Consider the following 17,985-nt stretch of genomic DNA (forward strand, 5'->3'; position numbering starts at 1 on the left):
TTATATGGATATTTAGATACAGACAGACATAGAGACAGAGTGACACAGAGAGGAGAAAGGGAGAGAGAGAGAGAAAGGGGATAAGGAAAGGAGAGAAAGAAACACATAATTGGTAAAGTGGATGGGGACAATATGTTAGCAATAGGTGACATTCTTGCAGCTTTCTTGAATGTTTGAAATTATTTCCACATTCAAAGTAGGAAAAAAGCGCGTGCACACACACACATGCACACACACACACACACACACACACAGAGCAATTAATCTTGAGCATTGCTGCCTAAGTCACATTGCTCTAACATCATTCCTCCCCCAGGCCTAACCACCTCAAGAATGTTTTTGGTATCTGTCCAATGACCAAGCTCCTCATGATTCTTCTGAGGCATTAAAGAATATCAGTATCAACCTTCCTTTGTTACCCACGTTCCTTTCTCTGAAGGCCACGACTCCTATAACTTCAGACAAACATATCACTTAATACAAACTTGGAGGGCAGAGGCTGCCCCTCCGAGGCCGCAGAACTCAGCTGCTGAATGTGCCATTTGTCAAAGCTCTGCTGGCGGACTCAGCCTCTCAGCACTTGTACCCCAAACTTTCAGGGTCCTATTGTGGGCCTTCCTTGCTTAGCCAAGTATCTCTGCTAGTGGACCAGAGGGTAGAAGTGGCCTTCTGTCCCCTCTCTTTGAGGGGCAGCTCTGAATACCATGTGATGTGTCCTCTTCCATGTTTTCCAGAAGGAGAAAATTTGTGTCAGATTTTACATTCACAGAAATTGATGTCCCGGAACCTAGAAGGTCAAGTTATAGCTATTAATTGACTCACAGATTTACTTTGAAAGAGGCCAAGGAATTGTAAATATTTTTAGGTAAACTATAATGGCATGTTCAAAAATTGAACTATTCAATGCAATAAAGTAAGAGAATAATTAAGGCAATGTAGAAGAGTGAGAGGAGGCTCAGAACAGGATGACACTGGAGCCTCTCAAACATTAAGGTGCATACCATTGCCTTAGGGATCTTGCTAAAATGCAGCTTCCAACTGGTGGTGTTGGAAACTTCTGCATTCAGCTTCCAACTGGTGGTACTGGAAGTCTGAGGTGGTGCCTGAGCTTCTGCATTTATGACCAGCTCCCAGGTGACGCCAATGCAGCTGGTCCCTGGGTCAGTCAACTCAATAAATGTATGGAACTTCTTCCATAAACTAGATACTGTGCTGGGCATAGAGGGTGATGGGTGTGTAGGATAAGGAGAAACATAAGACATAGATTTGTTTTTAAAAAGGTGTCATTCCAGTGAGGGACACAAGCAACACAAGCATTTTAATATGAATATCTTCTTAAATAGCTAACAATATGTTGCCATATTTACTCACTTCATTTATTCAGCTACTCATTCAATAAATATTTAATGAGTACCAACTTGAGTGCCCATCACTGTTCTAGATGCTGTGTATATGGTAGTGAATAAACAAGGGGACCCTACTTTTGTTTAGGGATAAATGCAATTTACAAGCTGATGATAAGCGTTTTGGGAAAAATATAAAGCAGATTAAGGGTAGAGAGGAGAGAGAGGGTGAAGGTGGCAGGATTTGAGGTAGGATGGTGAGTGAGGGCCTCCCTAATTAGGTGGCATTTGATTAGAGGCAAGTGGCTATATGGGAACATTGAACATTATGTTCTAAGTTCTGTGTAGGATCAGGAGATCCAAGGAAGAATCCAGTCTATGGGGAAACAAACATTACACGGAAAATTCCAACATAATTAGATAAGTGTTATAACCAGGCCATCCATAACTAAGTGCCAGGTATTCATAGTGGATACTCAATATGTATTTACTGGGTGAGTGAATAAATGAAATAATGTTAGAAACAGTGGGGAAAAAAGGAAAAAAGGAATCCAGACGAAGGAAGAGAGTAATTTTGAGTGGGCTAGTCATTTTCCAACAAAGCTCTGCTTGCTCTGGGGGGTTCTGTGAGGCCCCACTCATGGGAAGCTGTGGGGTAATGGGGAGAAGTGAAGAGGATAGATTAAATAGGGGCTGTGGGCCTTCTATCTACAGTTTAACAGATGTTTTATCAGCTTTATCTATTGGGTGTCCAGGGAGGATTATAGAGCAAAGGAATTCGCAACTTGTAAACATTTAAAAAGCACCGAACTGGGAGTCAGGAAATTTTTTTCAGAGCATTGAAGAGGGATAAAATTGAAAGGATAAAGCAGGGGCCGGGGAAGAGAATAGCATTCTCATGCTGTGATACAAAGTGGGGGCCATCCACATCATGTGTTTCACCATTTTAACCAAAGCTGAACCTGAAAAGACTAAGGCTTCAGGAAGGGTGGTGATACAGGAGCTAAAAAGAAATTATTTAGGCAGTTAGTGAGGGTAAGAGAATCCTTGGTAAGGCTTCCCTTTTAACAAAAAGTAGCCCCAAAATTATTTATTTTCTGACAAAGAGCAGCCTGTAAAATCAAGCTGCAGACATAGATAAGCAAGCTGGAAGCTTGCACCGGTGAATGCTGGCAGCGGTTACCTGCGAGCCAGGCATGTTCAACATAGCAGCTCCATCTTCCCTTTTCCTTGTCAAGCAGGTGTACAGTAAGCAACAGACAACATGGCACCAGCCAGGTAGAGAACCATTTGCATAATAAAAGATTGGGGTGGGGCGGCCAGCTTCTTTGCTTGCTATGCAAATGACACACCTGGTCCGACCAATCTCTCGGGCCCTTTGTAAATCAGACACCGCCTCCTCAAGCTCATCTATAAAACCCCATGCATTTCACCACAAAACCAGAAGACCCACTCAGGAGCCTCTCTCTCTGCAGGAGAGAAAGCTTTTCTCTTCTTTTTTCTCTCGCCTACTACACCTCTGCTCTTAAACTCACTTCTTGTGTGTCTGTGTCCTTGATTTCCTTGGCACGAGATGATGAACCTTGGATATTACCCCAGAAGAATGATGCCACTTCAATGGGAATGGAAAAGGGTTAAAGAGTAGGGTGGGGTGGCCACCTTCTTTGCATGCAGTGCAAATAGCACACCTGGTCCGACCAATCTCTCGGACCCTATGTAAATCAGACACCCCCTCCTCAAGCTCGTCTATAAAACTCCATGCATTTCACCACAAAACCAGAAGGCCCACTCAGAAGCCTCTCTCTCTGCAGGGGAGAAAGCTTTTCTCTTCTTTTTTCTTTCACCTATTACACCTGTGCTCTTAAACTCACTTCTTATGTGTCTGTGTCCTTGATTTCCTTGGCATGAGCTGACAAACCTTGGGTATTACCCCAGAAGAATGATGCCACTTCAATGGGAATGGAAAAGGGTTAAATGTGCCTTGCTTACTTGTCTAAAACCTCACCAAACCAACAACTCCTAGCCACAGTTTAGGGTTAGAAAAGCCAAGTGAGCTTAAGGCACTTACTTTGCTTCCCTGCCACTACCATGAACACTTCTATGAGGGTTGCAGAGAATGACATTTATCAAAGGCCTGTAAACATTCTTTCCATAACTTTTTATCTTAAAGGAAAATGGCTTGTTTTGGAAAATAGTGAAAAGGGCCAAAAGGGAAGTTGAATGTGGACAGTGTACATTTATGCATTCCAAGAAACCTGAAATGAACTCACTGTTCAAGCAACAACAGCTTTATGTATCCCTTCAGCTTTATCAGTGCAGTTTTAAGATTCTGTCAAATGTCTTTTTACTGCAAGGTCTATAAGAGAGAAGACACAATAAAGCCCTTAGCAGAGACTGTTAAGAAATCTCCAGTCACTTGTGCTTTTGTGATTGGCCTGATATCCAGATAATTATCTAACTATATTTGAATATCTTTTGGCTAAATGTGGACTTTCAGAAGTCAAAGCAAAATATGTTTTATTTGCCTAATTTCTCATTAAATCAGAAGAATTAGGTAGGATAAACATTAACCAACACCAAAGATTAACCTTGTGGTTCCAGAGATTACTAAGTCAAGCAACAGGAGGAAATTCAATTGTTCAGGACAGAACTGCTCTTTGAACTCTGAAGCAGGTATGTTCCTATAGTCAGAATGAATACTGTTTGGTGATCAACCCAAATCCTTTACAGACACAAACATTTTCTCCTATAAAGAGAACACAACTACACAGTACAGCTAATGTTAACTTAGCCTGATATTATCCAAGACCAATAAACATCTAGCCAAAAAATTGTCACTATTGCTACCAATTTTTTTACCTTCGCTTCCCATGTGAGTTCTGGTCATACTGTTACAGTAGGTAGCTAGGCAGACATGAGCAGGGCAGGAGAGGGCTCCCCTAACCCCACTAGGGTTGTCAGGCAACCATCAGGTGATAGGCAGTTGTTAACTGTCTCTCTAAAATAACTTGTCACAGCCAGCACCAGGGAGGAAAGGCAGTCTCCTAACAGAACAAACCTGAAACTGGTGATTAGCAGCCTCCTGATAAGATCTCAGGAGCTGGGCAGCTGGGCTTAAGCGCGAACATTAAAAGGCAAAATGGCGGTGTTGAACTGGTAAATGGACTTCTAGGGACATTCGATTGGTAAGGGAAGAATGTCTCAAGTGAGCATGCGTACAACTCTAGTAAACACACTGCACATGCTCCCCAGCGAAGTGCCAGCAGATCCCTGTGCATGTGGACAGCCCACCCCAAGGGTAGGATCAGGGGAGAAGGGATGCGAGAACCCAGAAAAGTGCCCAGGCATAAAAGCCCGAGTCAAATGTCAAATGGTGCGCTTGTCTTTCAAGTCGCCCGCTTGGTCCTCTTCCAAGTATACTTTCCTTCCTTTCACTCCTGCTCTAAAGTTTTTTTTAACAGATTTTCACTCCTGTTCTAAAACCTGCCTGTCTCTCCATCTGCCTTCTGGCCCTCAGCTGAATTCTTTCTTCTGAGTAAGTGGGAATTGAGGTTGCTGCAGACCCATATGGATTTGCTACCAGTGACAATACTTACCTCAAATTGGGTGGTATAATCTCATATGATATTCAGTCCTGGAACTGACATTCATTCCTAGACTAGGCTAATTCTTCTCTTATCTGCAAAAACGGCGAGTTGACAATAGAGTTTGACATAACCATGTAATTATACACAGTATACACAGTTAAATATACCAGCCCCATGGACACTGCTGGTCAAATTTTAGGTTTATATACTGCAGCAATGTGTTTTGAGATATATACTGGATTTGAGATACTGTGGGAAAAAAGCCACATAGAAAGGCAAAGGCAGCAGGCACTTGTAACGCAAGTGAATATTTTTTTTTCATATCAACTTTAGTCTTAGAATGAGTTTTCCTGGGGAAGCGATTAGCCTGAAGCAATTTCAGGTGGAAAAACATTTGCTTACAAGGAGTTTCAGCAGAATCATGCTGGTTGAATGGAGAAGGATGGGATTTAAAGATTAATCCAGTTGAGTTTATTTATTTATTTATTTTTTACAGACGAGGAAGTTAGAGATGCAGGACAATTAAGTGGCTTACTTCAGATCACATGATCTGATAGGGAATAGGAAAGAACTAGAAACCAATGTATCTTCAATACCAATTATTTTTGTATATGTCACAAGTGTCCATTTGTAATCATTTCTCTGTAGCCTTATTGAGGAATCTAAAAACAGAAGGATTCAAAATGCTATTTGTCTTATGTATAGGTTATGATGCAGATACATTTGCATGGTGAACAAGACTAGTGATTGTTCTTTCAGGACCACTTGAAAGCCTGAGATGGTCTCTTTGCAACTTAGATCCATTTCTGTGTTTGAGCCTTTAGTTTTAGATACACGTAGAAAAATGCTTATTTGCAAAGGATGCATCCAAAAGCACCTATACTATAGTTAGAGAATTCCTTAGCTTAACCAAAGGCTTTGGAGAACTTTATCACTAACTTGCTAGGTGACCTTGCCTAAGTTAGCAGACCTCTCTATGCTTTCTTTCTACCTATAAAATCAGGCACCGTGTAGAATAACAGAGTGAGGATAGTTATAAAGTTTTTGAGGCTATACAAGTTGTTGAGAATGATAGAAACTGACCTATGTGTTTGTGGCAACAATGTGCACAATTTAGGATATAAATTGTTTAATGCCACCATCTTTAAGACTGCCTTAAAAAACTGGAAAGGCTCTTTCTGCTCAATCCCTGGATGTTCCATCCATAGGCTATATTCAGTTAGGGTCCCATTTCCTTTCCTTCCCTTGCTTATAGCTTAGTACATCTTTGTTAAGGTAATTTGTTGCAAGGAAATAGTCCTTCAGGAGCTTTGCCTCAAGGGACCCAACACTGGGTAGCCAAGTGTCCTCTTCTCATTATCTCTTAGAGTTCCTCCTCTTTTAGGGAGACTAAGTGAATGTCACCCACAGGGCAAGCAGAAAGAGCACCAGTGCCACCACCTGGATGCAGGGAGAATGAGGTGCCACATAGGAAAGAAAAGTCACTACCTGTCCAAGGGTGAGCAACCTATCTTGCTTGGTTCTTTGCCCTTCTGTTTTCATTTTCTTATCATAATTTGTTTTGTCTTTGTATTTTTAATCACTTCTTTTAACATTTCCTACACATATGTGCTAACGATTCCTCAGTATCATCTACAACTCCCCTGCTTATGAAAGGGTCCAGAGAATGGTGAGGAACCCACCCTAAGTCAGGAGATAAAGGAGACTAGAATTAGGTCATCCTTTGGAGAATACATCCAACAGGCTTGATGCCTAGATGCAGGTCTATGTGTCCTCCTGAATATACAGGAAAAGCCTCTTTGAGAAGGTCTTTTTCGTGCTGCCTGAGGTTCTGTTAAGTGCTATCAGATCATTAGCTACGAAATCAAGAAGACAGGGTCAGCGATTTTCTTGTTCTATGAAGAAAGACAGACAATATGGAGCATAGTAGTTGCCTGCCTCATGACATGTGAGCCATGTAATTAATGCTCCATGATACGAGGTTCTATACCATGTGATATGATTCTGTAGACTAATCAGGGATTTAGGGTAATTGAATACAAATGTTCCTTAGAGTAAGAAATAGGCAGAGAGACCAAAAAAACCTTCCCAAGTGGACTATCTTTGTTTCCTTAGAGACTTTCCCCTACATGCTGACTTCTGAAGATCTCTAGGTTATACAGATAGTTATGCAAGTCATTATAGATCACCCACCAGGAGTCAGGCGCTGCTCTTGGCACCAAAAATGAGAAAAGGGACCAACTAAGTTTTCTAAATTAAGGTTAGTTTTTGTTTTAGTGGTTTAGTTACCTATTTCTGATGCAAAATATTCATTTTTAGTGAACCATTTCAGGTCTCCCTGGATCCCAAGGGTGCCCTGGAGATAACTCAAGGGCAATGGGTTGTGGTGGAGAGATGGTGGAACAGTTTTTTTGAAGGACCCACCTATCAATTAGAGGAGTTTTACTTCTTTTTTTTTTGTATTTAGCAATTTTCTTTCTTCTTTTTTTTTAACTTTTAAGTTCAGTGGTACATGTGCAGGATGTGCAGTTTTGTAACTGAGGTAAACGTGGGTCATGAGGGTTTGTTGTACAGATTATTTCATCACCCAGGTATTAAGCCGTTAGTTATTTTGCCCAACCCTCTCCCTCCTCCTACCCTCCACCCTCTAATAGGCCCCAGTGTGTTGCTCCCCTCTATGTGTCCGTGTGTTCTCATCATTTGGCTCCCACTTAGAAATGAGAACATGCAGTATTTGGTTTCCTGTTCCTTCATTAGTTTGCTAAGGGTAATGACCTCCAGCTCCATCCATGTCCCTGCAAAAGACATGATCTTCTTTTTTATAGCTGCATAGTATTCCATGGTGTGTATGTACCACATTTTCTTTATCCAGTCTATCACTGATGGGCATTTAGGTTGATTCCATGTCTTTGCTATTGTGAATAATGCTGCAACGAACATATGAGTGCATGTGTCTTTAAAATAGAATGATTTATATTCCTTGGGGCATATACTCAGTAATAGGACTGCTGGGTTGAATGATATTTCTGTCTTTAGATCTTTGGGGAATCACCGCACTCTTCCACAATAGCTGAACTAATTTACACTCCCACCAACAGTGTAAAAGTGTTCCTTTTTCTCCACAACCACATCAGCATATTTTTTTTGATTGTTTACTAATAACCATTCTAATGGGTGTGAGATGGTATCTCATTGTGGTTTTGATTTGCATTTCTCTAATGATCAGTGATGTTGAGCTTTTTTTTTCATATGATTGTTGGCTGCATGTATGTCTTCTTTTGAAAAGTGTCTGTTCATGTTCTCTGCCCACTTTTTAATGGTGTAATTTTATTTTTATTGTAAATTTGTTTAAGTTCCTTCTAGATGCTGGATATTAGACCTTTGTTAGAGGCATAGTTTGCAAAATTTTTCTCCCATTCTGTAGGTCGTCTGTTTACTCTGTTGATAGTTTCTTGTGCTGTGCAGAGCTCTTTAGTTTAATTAGATCCCATTTGTCAATTTTTAGTTTTGTTGCAATTGCTTTTGGTGTCTTCATCATCAAATCTTTGTCCATGTCTGTGTCCTGAATGGTATTGCCTAGGTTTTCTTCTAAGGTTTTTATAGTTTTGGGTTTTACATTTAAGTCGTTAATTCATCTTGAGTTGATTTTTGTATATGGTGTAAAGAAAGGGTCCAGTTTCAATTTTCTGCATATGGCTAGCCAGTTCTTCCAGCATCATTTGTTAAATAGGGAATCCTTTCCCCATTGTGTGTCTTTGTCAGGTTTGTCAAAGATTTAAAAATTCATACGGAACCAAATAGCCAAGGGAATCCTAGGCGAAAAGAACAAAGCTGGAGGCATCATACTAACCTACTTCAAACTACACTACAGAGCCACAGTAACCAAAACAGCATGGTACTAGTACAAGGACAGACACATAGACCAATAGAACAGAATAGAGAACCCGGGAATAAGATTGCACACCTACAACGATCAGAGCTTTACTTCTATCTGTTTTTGCGTTGATATTCTGAGATATACTTGAAGAAAAATTTCTGAGAATTTTATAAAATTAAGTATAGATGATTATGCTGGGTAGACTCAATCCTAAGAATGACTGAGATACCCCAAAATTATTGTGAGATAAGTCTAACAATTCAGTCTTTGGCAAGTCACAGTTCTTAGCATCAGTCAGTGAACGAGTCCTGGATGACCTAAATATTTAAAATGGTTTATTGAGTATGTTATGGCTCAGTTTTATTTTTTAAAATTCTGAGTTGGATTAAGGATTAACTTCTGTTAGGCTAAATGTTTTCAGGAGAAATTTAGTTGTCTCTTTTCTGGAGGAATTATAATAAAATCTGAAATAGAGTAATTCTAATACATCTCAAAGCATAAATACCGAAATTTAATAAGTAAGTTATAAATAGTTTTATTCTGACTTAGACCATCTCTTCTGCATCCTTTGTAACACCTACTACAAGGCTGGAAAAATAGTAGATGTTTAATATATACTATCGAATTGAGCTGAAGTTTTCAGATTCTAGCATTGAAGAGCTAAACTGAAGATTTCAGATATACTGAATACTACATAAACAAACAATTCCCACCTTTGTAAATCTGTTTAGAGCACTCCTCATTAAGGGAAGAAGATGGCTGAGCTTGGGGGTATCCCTCCCTTCTTCCTTTGTCCTCCTCCTTTTCTCTCTTTCTTTCATCTCGAAAGAATAGATATGGTCTGTTCTGAAATTTTTGCTTGGGCTAATAATTTAAAAAATTTATTCTTTGTATAACCATTGTATCAGTTTTTATAAAAATAATATAAGTAAACATGTTTGCTGAAATAAATATCAAACACTTTTGAAGTATATAAGGTAAAAGATAAAAACCATCCTTTTTATTCATTTGAGAAAGTATCCTTCTTTATTTCCCCCCATGTCTATTAAGGAATAACTTACAAATAACAAAGTCTACCCGTTTTAAGTGCAGAGTTGATGAATGTTGGCAATTATGTACAATTATGTAAGCTACCACCACAATCAAAATATAGATTTTTTTTTTTTTTTTTGAGACAGAGTCTCACTCTGTTGTCTAGGCTGGAGTGCAGTAGTGCGATCTTGGCTCACTCTAACCTCTGCCTCCCGGTTTAAGCAATTCTTCTGCCTTAGCCTCCAGACTAGCTGAGATTACAGGTGTGTGCCACCACACCTGGTTAATTTTTTTGTATTTTTAGTGGAGGCGGGGTTTCACAATATTGGCCAGGCTGGTATCAAACTCCTGACCTCAGGTGATCTGCCTGCCTTCACCTCCCAAAATGTTGAGATTACAGGCATGAGTCACCATACCCTGCCAAAATATAGAATTTTCTATCCCACAAAAAGTTCCCTCTGTCCCTTGAAATCATTCCCCCCAATACTTATCACCAGGCAATCATTGTTTTGTTTTATACCATTACAGTTTTGCCTATTCTAGAGTTTCACATAAACGGAGTTATATAATCAGGAGTCTCATATATTTGTCTTATTTCACATAGATAATGTTTTGAGATTCATCTACACTGTCGCATATATTAATAAGTCATTTTAAAATTGTGGGGTAATAAATATAACAACATTTGCTTATTCATTCACTAGTTGATGGACAATTGGGTATTTTTCAGTTTTTTAGCTAGTATGAATAATGCTCCTGTGAACATTCACATACAGACCTTTTTGGGGACGTATGTTTTCATTTCTCCTGGAAAAAACATTTTGATGTGGGATTGCTGAACTATTTTCCAAAGTGGATGTACCACTTTGCATTTCTACCAGCAATGTATGAGAGTTGGAATTGCTCTATATCCCTGTTAACACTTGATATTGCCAGTGTTTCTAATTTTAGCCATTCTCATAGGTTTCCGTAGTATTCATTTGTAGTTTTAATTTGCATTTCCCTAGTGACTTATGATGTTAATCATCTTTTGTTTTATTGGCTACTTGTGTATCTTCTTATGATGCATCTGTTCAAAACGTTTTCACGTTTTTTTTATTGAGTTGACTTATTATTGAATTGTTGAGTTCTTTATGTAATTGGAATGCACTCCCTTTGTCAGATATACGTTTTGCAAATATTTTTCCAGTTTGTGGTTTGCCTTTTTATTTTCTTAATTATTCCAGAAAGCAAAAGTTCTTAATTTTGCTAAAGTTCATTTTATAATTCTAAAATTTTATGTCTTATGTATCATACATGCTTCATGTATCATGCTGAATTCATGCTCAAATGGTTTAAGATATCTTTGTCTAACCAAATATTTTCTCCTAGAAGTTTTATAGCTTTGTGGTTTATTTTATATTTGTGCTTCATTTTGAGTCGATTTTTGTATTTGGCAAAAGGTATGGATCAAAGTCCTTTTTTTCATTGCTGATGGATGGATATCCATTTGCTCCAGTATGATTTTCTGATCATTTTGACCCTGCATTGCCTTTGCACCTTTTTCAAAAATTAGTTGATCATATATGTGTGGCTGTATATCCAGGCCCTCCATTCTATGTAACTGATCTTTTTTTTTTTTATCTTGATGCCAATGCCACACTGTCTTATCATTGTAGCTTTAAAACAAATCTTGAAGTCAGGCAGTATAAGTCTCCCAAGATTGTTGTTCTTTTTCAAAATAATTTTCATTAGATTCTTTTTTTAAAATTTTTTTCTTTGCATAGGTTATTCGGGAACAGGTAATGCTTGGTTACATGATTAAGATCTTTAGTGGTGATTTGTGAGATTTTGGTGCATCCTTAGCATCAGCTTGTCAATTTCCACACAAAAGACTGCTCAGACTTTGATTGAGATTATATTTAAATATCTATAAATATTGAGGAGAAGTGAAACTTTAATTTGATTCTTCTTATCCACAAAACAGTATATCTCATCATTTATTTAGGTCTTTCTAAATTTCTCTTGAAATTATTTTTTTAATGAGCCCAGATGGAAAAAGAATATTTTCTTAATTTAAAATTTTAGTAGAAACAGGGTCTCACTATTTTGCCAAGGCTGTTCTTGAACTCCTGGCCTCAAATGATCCACCTGCCTCGGCCTCCCAAAGTGCTGGGATTACAGGCATGAGCCATCATGGCTTGCCTAATTTCTTTCAATGTTATTTGTAGTTTTCAGTATATAGATCCTGCATTCCTTTAGTCAGGTTAATTCCTAAGAGTTTTGTATTTTTAATACTCTTGTAAATATTTTTTTAAACTTTCAATTTCTAATTTAAAGCTATAACTTCAGTTTATTTTAAATTTACAATTTAATTTGAAATTATGTGTACAAATGCAATGTACTTTTTTTTTTTTTGTAGCTTGCAACTTTGTTACGAATTAGTAGACCAAGTACTTTTTTTGTATATTCCAAAGGATTTTCTATGTAAGATCGTGGTGTGACTAAAGATTGTTTTACTTTTTTCCATCCTGAGTTGTATACCTTTCATTTCTTTTTCTCTCCTTATTGCATTGGCTAGATCCTCCAGTACAATGCCAACCAGAATGGTGAGAGTAGACATTCTTGCTTTGTTCCTCCTGTGAGAGGGAAAGCATTCAATTTTTACCATTATGTATATGTTAGCTATAGAATTTTTATATTTTAATAGATGCCATTTTGTTCTTTGTCTCATTTGTTATTATTTACCTTTATTCTGCTTTCTTTTGGATTAATTGAATAGTTTTTTATTTTATTTCCTTTTCTAATATATTAGTCAACAAATAAATCTAATCCCTGATGCTGCATTATGGCCAGAAAACCAATGAACTTTTGGAGAAGAAAAAAGAAAGACTTGTTCTACCGTATATGAGGATGTGCAAACTTTAATATCTTTTATGGCATTCTCAGAGGAGAGGATTAGATCATTTGAACAAAAAGAGCTACAGAAGAGACCCATATGAAGATACAAAAGAGGTTGCACTGTAGAGGGTTACAAAAAGCATAGTCTTTTCAGTAATGATGCAGAGATCAATGAGCATTCATACGGAAAAAAGGAAATTTGACCCTACAGAACATCATTCACAAAAATCCAGGTAAATTTTAGGTGTAACTGTGATAGATAAAACAATAAAGTTTTAGAAATTAATACCAAAGAATATTTTCATTGCATTCAAGTAAGTAAGAGATTTCTTAAATAAGATGCAAGAAAGTACTAACCTTGAAGGCGAAAACTACTAAATCTGACTACATTAAAATTAAAAACTTCTGCTTATCAAGAAAACTATTCAGGGCTGAAAAAGCAAGCCAAAGAATGGCAGAAAAAATTTTCAACCTTTTCATTGCATATAATCAGTAAGTATCATACCAGGGTATATAAAGAATGCTAGAAAAACTGATTGAAAAATAGACAAAAGTTTTGAGCATGTACCTCATAAGAAGAAAGAAAAATAGCTAATAAATCTATGAAAAGTTATTCAACCCCACTCATAACCAGAAGGATACAAATAAAAACTACAAGATACACACAAATCAGACTGACAATAATTAAAAAACCCCAACAATACCACATTTTAGTAAGGATATAGATCAATGAAAGCTCATATGTAACTAGTGGTAGTACAAATTGGTGCAACCACTTTGGAAAACTCTGAGATTTATCTATTAAAATTGAAGGTGCAGATACATTATAATACAACAATTCTGCCCCTAAGTATATACCCAGCAGAAGTGGGTACATACATATGCTAGGATGCATGGAAAAAAGCCCCAGTCATTATTTATAATAGACTAAGTTCAGAAATAACCCAAATGTCACTTAATAGTAAAATGAATACAGAAAATAAATTTAAAGAGATTGTAGAATTCTCAAGTAATGGAATCTTATAAAGGAAATAAACTGTAGGTATAGCCATGGTCTTAGATAGATCTTGAATATAATGTTGAACAAAATATACCAGATATAAAATTATACACACTTTTTCATTCCATTTAAATCAATTTTGAAAACACAAAAGCAATCTATAGTGTTTAGGGATCAGTCCCTAGCGTTATAATGAAAAGCAAGAAATATGTTGGGATAATGGTTATCTTTAGAGGGGAGGATGAGATTTGTGTTTACGGATGAATACTTTAAGGGTGGGTTTCTAAGGCGTTGATAGTGTTTTATTCCTTGATCTGGTTGGTGATTACACATCTGTTAGTCTTATAATAAATCATTAAGCTACACATTTATGCTTTATGCATATTTATTGTCTGTCATTTTTCACAAGGCCAAAGAGTAAAATGAATCACTAAAAACACAACAATGACTGTCCCAGCATCTAGCTTATATTACTCCTCTATAAGCACAAAGATATAAAATACCTTGTCAAATTTCCTGCTTAAGCACATTTCCCTCATGTTCGGAGTGATCTTATCAAAAATGAAAATGGTATTTCCTAGACATGAATTGTTTCTAATAAATCTTAGACCCATGGGAGGCAGTACGTTGTCACATAAAAATTATAAAATGGAAGTGAAAATACTGCTGCATCACTCCTGGCTAGCCCAATGCCTTGGCAAATCAACTGACTACCTCCCTCTTCTTTAAAAATGACCTGGAAATAGATGATTACTTAGGCTCTCTATGGTTTTAAACTTTTTAGAATTCATTTATTCTGTGAATAAAAAATTCTCTGAAATATCTGGAATTTCTGTTCTATAAGGCCTCTCTGATAGTCAAGCGATAACTGAGTGTTAAAACAAAAACAGGCATCACAAAACATGCAATTCCAAATTATATTCAGTGATAATCAGTTAGAAAAACCCTAGAACATCTATGGCTAGAACATCTAAAAAAGTTTTAACTAGAGCTTGCTGAGCAGTGTCAATGTATATATGTGGTCCATGCTGTTGTGAGAAGGTGGCTTACAAATCCAGAGCAGGAGAGAAGTAGTCTAAAAGTTATTTTATTTTTGCTTGAGTTCTCAGCACAATCCATGTTATTTCCAGAAGGTAAGTAATAGGCACTGAGCTCTACACACTTACCTCTGAAGCCCTGTTGTGTGGAAATATTATGCAAGTGGGAGTTGCTTGTTTATTCATTCAAGCTATGAGTGCTTATTTAGTTCCCATTCTGTGCTGACACTGTGGAGACTGCAAAGATGGAGGGAGTATTATCCCTGCCCTCAAGTTGCTTACAGTCGACCTGTTACTTTCAAAAGATGTTATATAATTTTGATTAACATGAAACTTCAAAAAATGCTATTGACAGACTCTGATTTATTAATTCATATAACAAGAAAATAATCATTGGAAAGTTGATGATTTGAAAATAAAGGACCAATAATTAGCAAGCCAATCCCATGTTAGACAGTAATTCCGACAGTATCAGAAAATTCTTATACTATGATGTTTTGTTCTAAAAGGTGAAAAAAAAAATTGAGTATGCAGCATGATCTCAACTATGGAACATGACAAAAAGAAAAGTACAGCGGTCCTGCTGCGTTCATAGATTGACTTTCCATAGTTTCAGTTACCTGCAGTCAACCGTGGTCTGACAATATTAGGATATCTTGAGAGAGTGAGAGAGCACATTGTCATAACTTTTATTACAGTATATTATGATAATTGTTCTATTTTATTATTAATAATTATGTTGTTAATCTCTTACTGTGCTTAATGTATAAATTAAACTTTATCATAGGTATGTATGTATAGGAAAAGACATAGTATATACAGGGTTTCAGCACTATCAGCGGTACTATCAGTGGTACTATCAGCGGTAGTATCAGTGGTTTCAGCCACCTACTGGGGGTCTTTAAACATATCCCTCGTGGATAAGGGGGAACTATAATACACTAAAATGTGAATAGTGACTATCTTTGGGATTATATTTATTTATATCAAGGGTGTATTTTCTTTAGAATCTGAAAAATATACACATTTATTTAAAAATATGTCCAAAAGGTAGTTAGTATAAAAGTTTTCAGAAACCAAGTTTGTATTTACTTGGAATTAATCCTGTTGAGCCAGAGCACTGGCACCTAGAATTACAGGGTCGTACTAGAGTTTATTTTTAAAAATCCACAGCAAAAACACTGGAAGATCAGAGAAGACAGAAAGGAAATTCAACCCCATAATTGGGAAAGGATTTTGCTGAAAACATTTGCCAGTTTTTCTAGTAATAATATTGGTTTGCTTGATAATGATATTGTGTCTGCCAGTGGCATTGTTCTCTATGTTCTCTAGTGACAGTGAGAGATAAAAGCGAGACAGATATGTGACACGTAGTAATGTGGAGAAACATTTTCCCTTGCAACAGGAAGAACAGAAAATCTTACCTCCCTGAATCTTGAGAATCTTTACCCATGCCACTGCAGAGTAACAGAGTTTAAATGTAATACAATTTTTAATTCTTACGGGTGTTTTTGTTAGTCTTAATTTATTTTTATATTTGTATTAAAGTTTAATTAAGTACAATGAAATGCACAGTTCCTAGGTATTCAGTTTGAGGAGGTTTGACAGTAATAAGATCTAGAACAACAACGTTCCCTTATGCCCCTTTTCCCATCAACTCCCCTGTCCCCTCCTCAATTACTTTCTGATTTCTATCACCACAGATTACTTTTTTCCCCTTTTGGAATTCTTATAAATGGAATTAGACAGCAACACATAGTAACAGAGCTTTGACTACATAGTCTAGTTTGAAATTCGTTGAAATTTCTTGGGCTAGCCTCCAAAGAATTCTGGGATGTTATCAATCACTTCATGTAAACAAGTAGATATGTCACTACAACAGCAACAAAAATGAGTTTAAAGTTGCTTTTTTCCCCTTTTGCTCAATTTTCCTAGATAGGAACATATAACCTTATAACCTGAAAGGTACCGCTTTCAGGAAGACTGAACCTGACCATGACATCAGGGAGACTTGGGCTCTATTCCTGTTAATTCTGATAACTAGCTTAATAGTCTTGCTCAAGTTGTTTGCTCCGTCTCTGTTCTCTTTAGCTCTTCTAATCTCTAAAATGAATATGACTCGAGATGGCCACACATAAATAGTGGTGTCAAGGATCTTCTTTCAAGGTTCCCTTGCCTTTAATAGATATGGAAGTTGTGGTGAGCATGCTTGTTCTAGGCACGCTCCTGCATTGGCGCACACTTTTTCTTGTACTGCCACAGTCTTTGGACTCCTAACAGTCATTCCAGACCTCTGTTCCACTCTTTGCTAGTCAACTTACTGCATTTCATAACCAGCTTCTCCAGGATATTGCCATAACCCCACACCATTTCATGCAAAGTGTACACCCAGTCCCCTTCAATTCCTCCAAAGAACAGGTGAGACAAGGGCACAATATTTAGCAGAATGGTAGCAAAGGCTTGGAGAGAACGAAAGTATAACATCAATTACCTTAGAACAAAAACAGATCCAGATTCTGTGGTGAATAATATAATAATATTTATATAATTTGGGGGCTTTCTGTAAGAAAAAGAATACAAACATATCTTACCTTTGCAAATTTAAAAACATATGACCATGTACACACTCCCAAGATCTTTGAAGGGGGCCTAAAAGTAAAGAATGCTGGAAATTAAACTTCATTAGTTTTATGGTGAACCCACCTTCACCTTTATTTGCTCCCAGAAGTTTCCAGACCCAAACCCTGATTATTTGTATAGCTCCTATCAAGCTTCCACGAGAAGTGAAGCCAGCTCAGCTCCTAACAATGGGCATATTCAAGACTCATCAGTTTATGCTTCATTTCCTTCCCCAGGATGAATCATGATAGGAAGATCTATGTTCTTCAAGAAAATGCCAACCCCCATCTTCAAGATGCATCCTGGCTCACATGCCATAGACATGGATATCACAGTAGTTCACAGCATATATCCCAAAGTCTGATGTCTGGGTTATTAAGCCTTTACTGACACCATATTTGAGAAATCATTGGTTTAGCCAACACACCTCACACCTAAGAATAGTACATGTGATAGTACGTCATAGATGATGTGAAAGAGAAGGTGAACTTTGTTCATTCCTTTTGACCATCAGTCAGTTGTCCTGTTCCTATGAGCCAGTGTTGAAGCAAGAGCATAGACACTCTCCCCAAGAATCAATACAATTTTTCAGCATAAGGAAACTTAAAAC

This window comes from Macaca fascicularis, chromosome 6, assembly GCF_037993035.2.
Source record: "Macaca fascicularis isolate 582-1 chromosome 6, T2T-MFA8v1.1".
Lineage (NCBI taxonomy): Eukaryota > Metazoa > Chordata > Mammalia > Primates > Cercopithecidae > Macaca > Macaca fascicularis.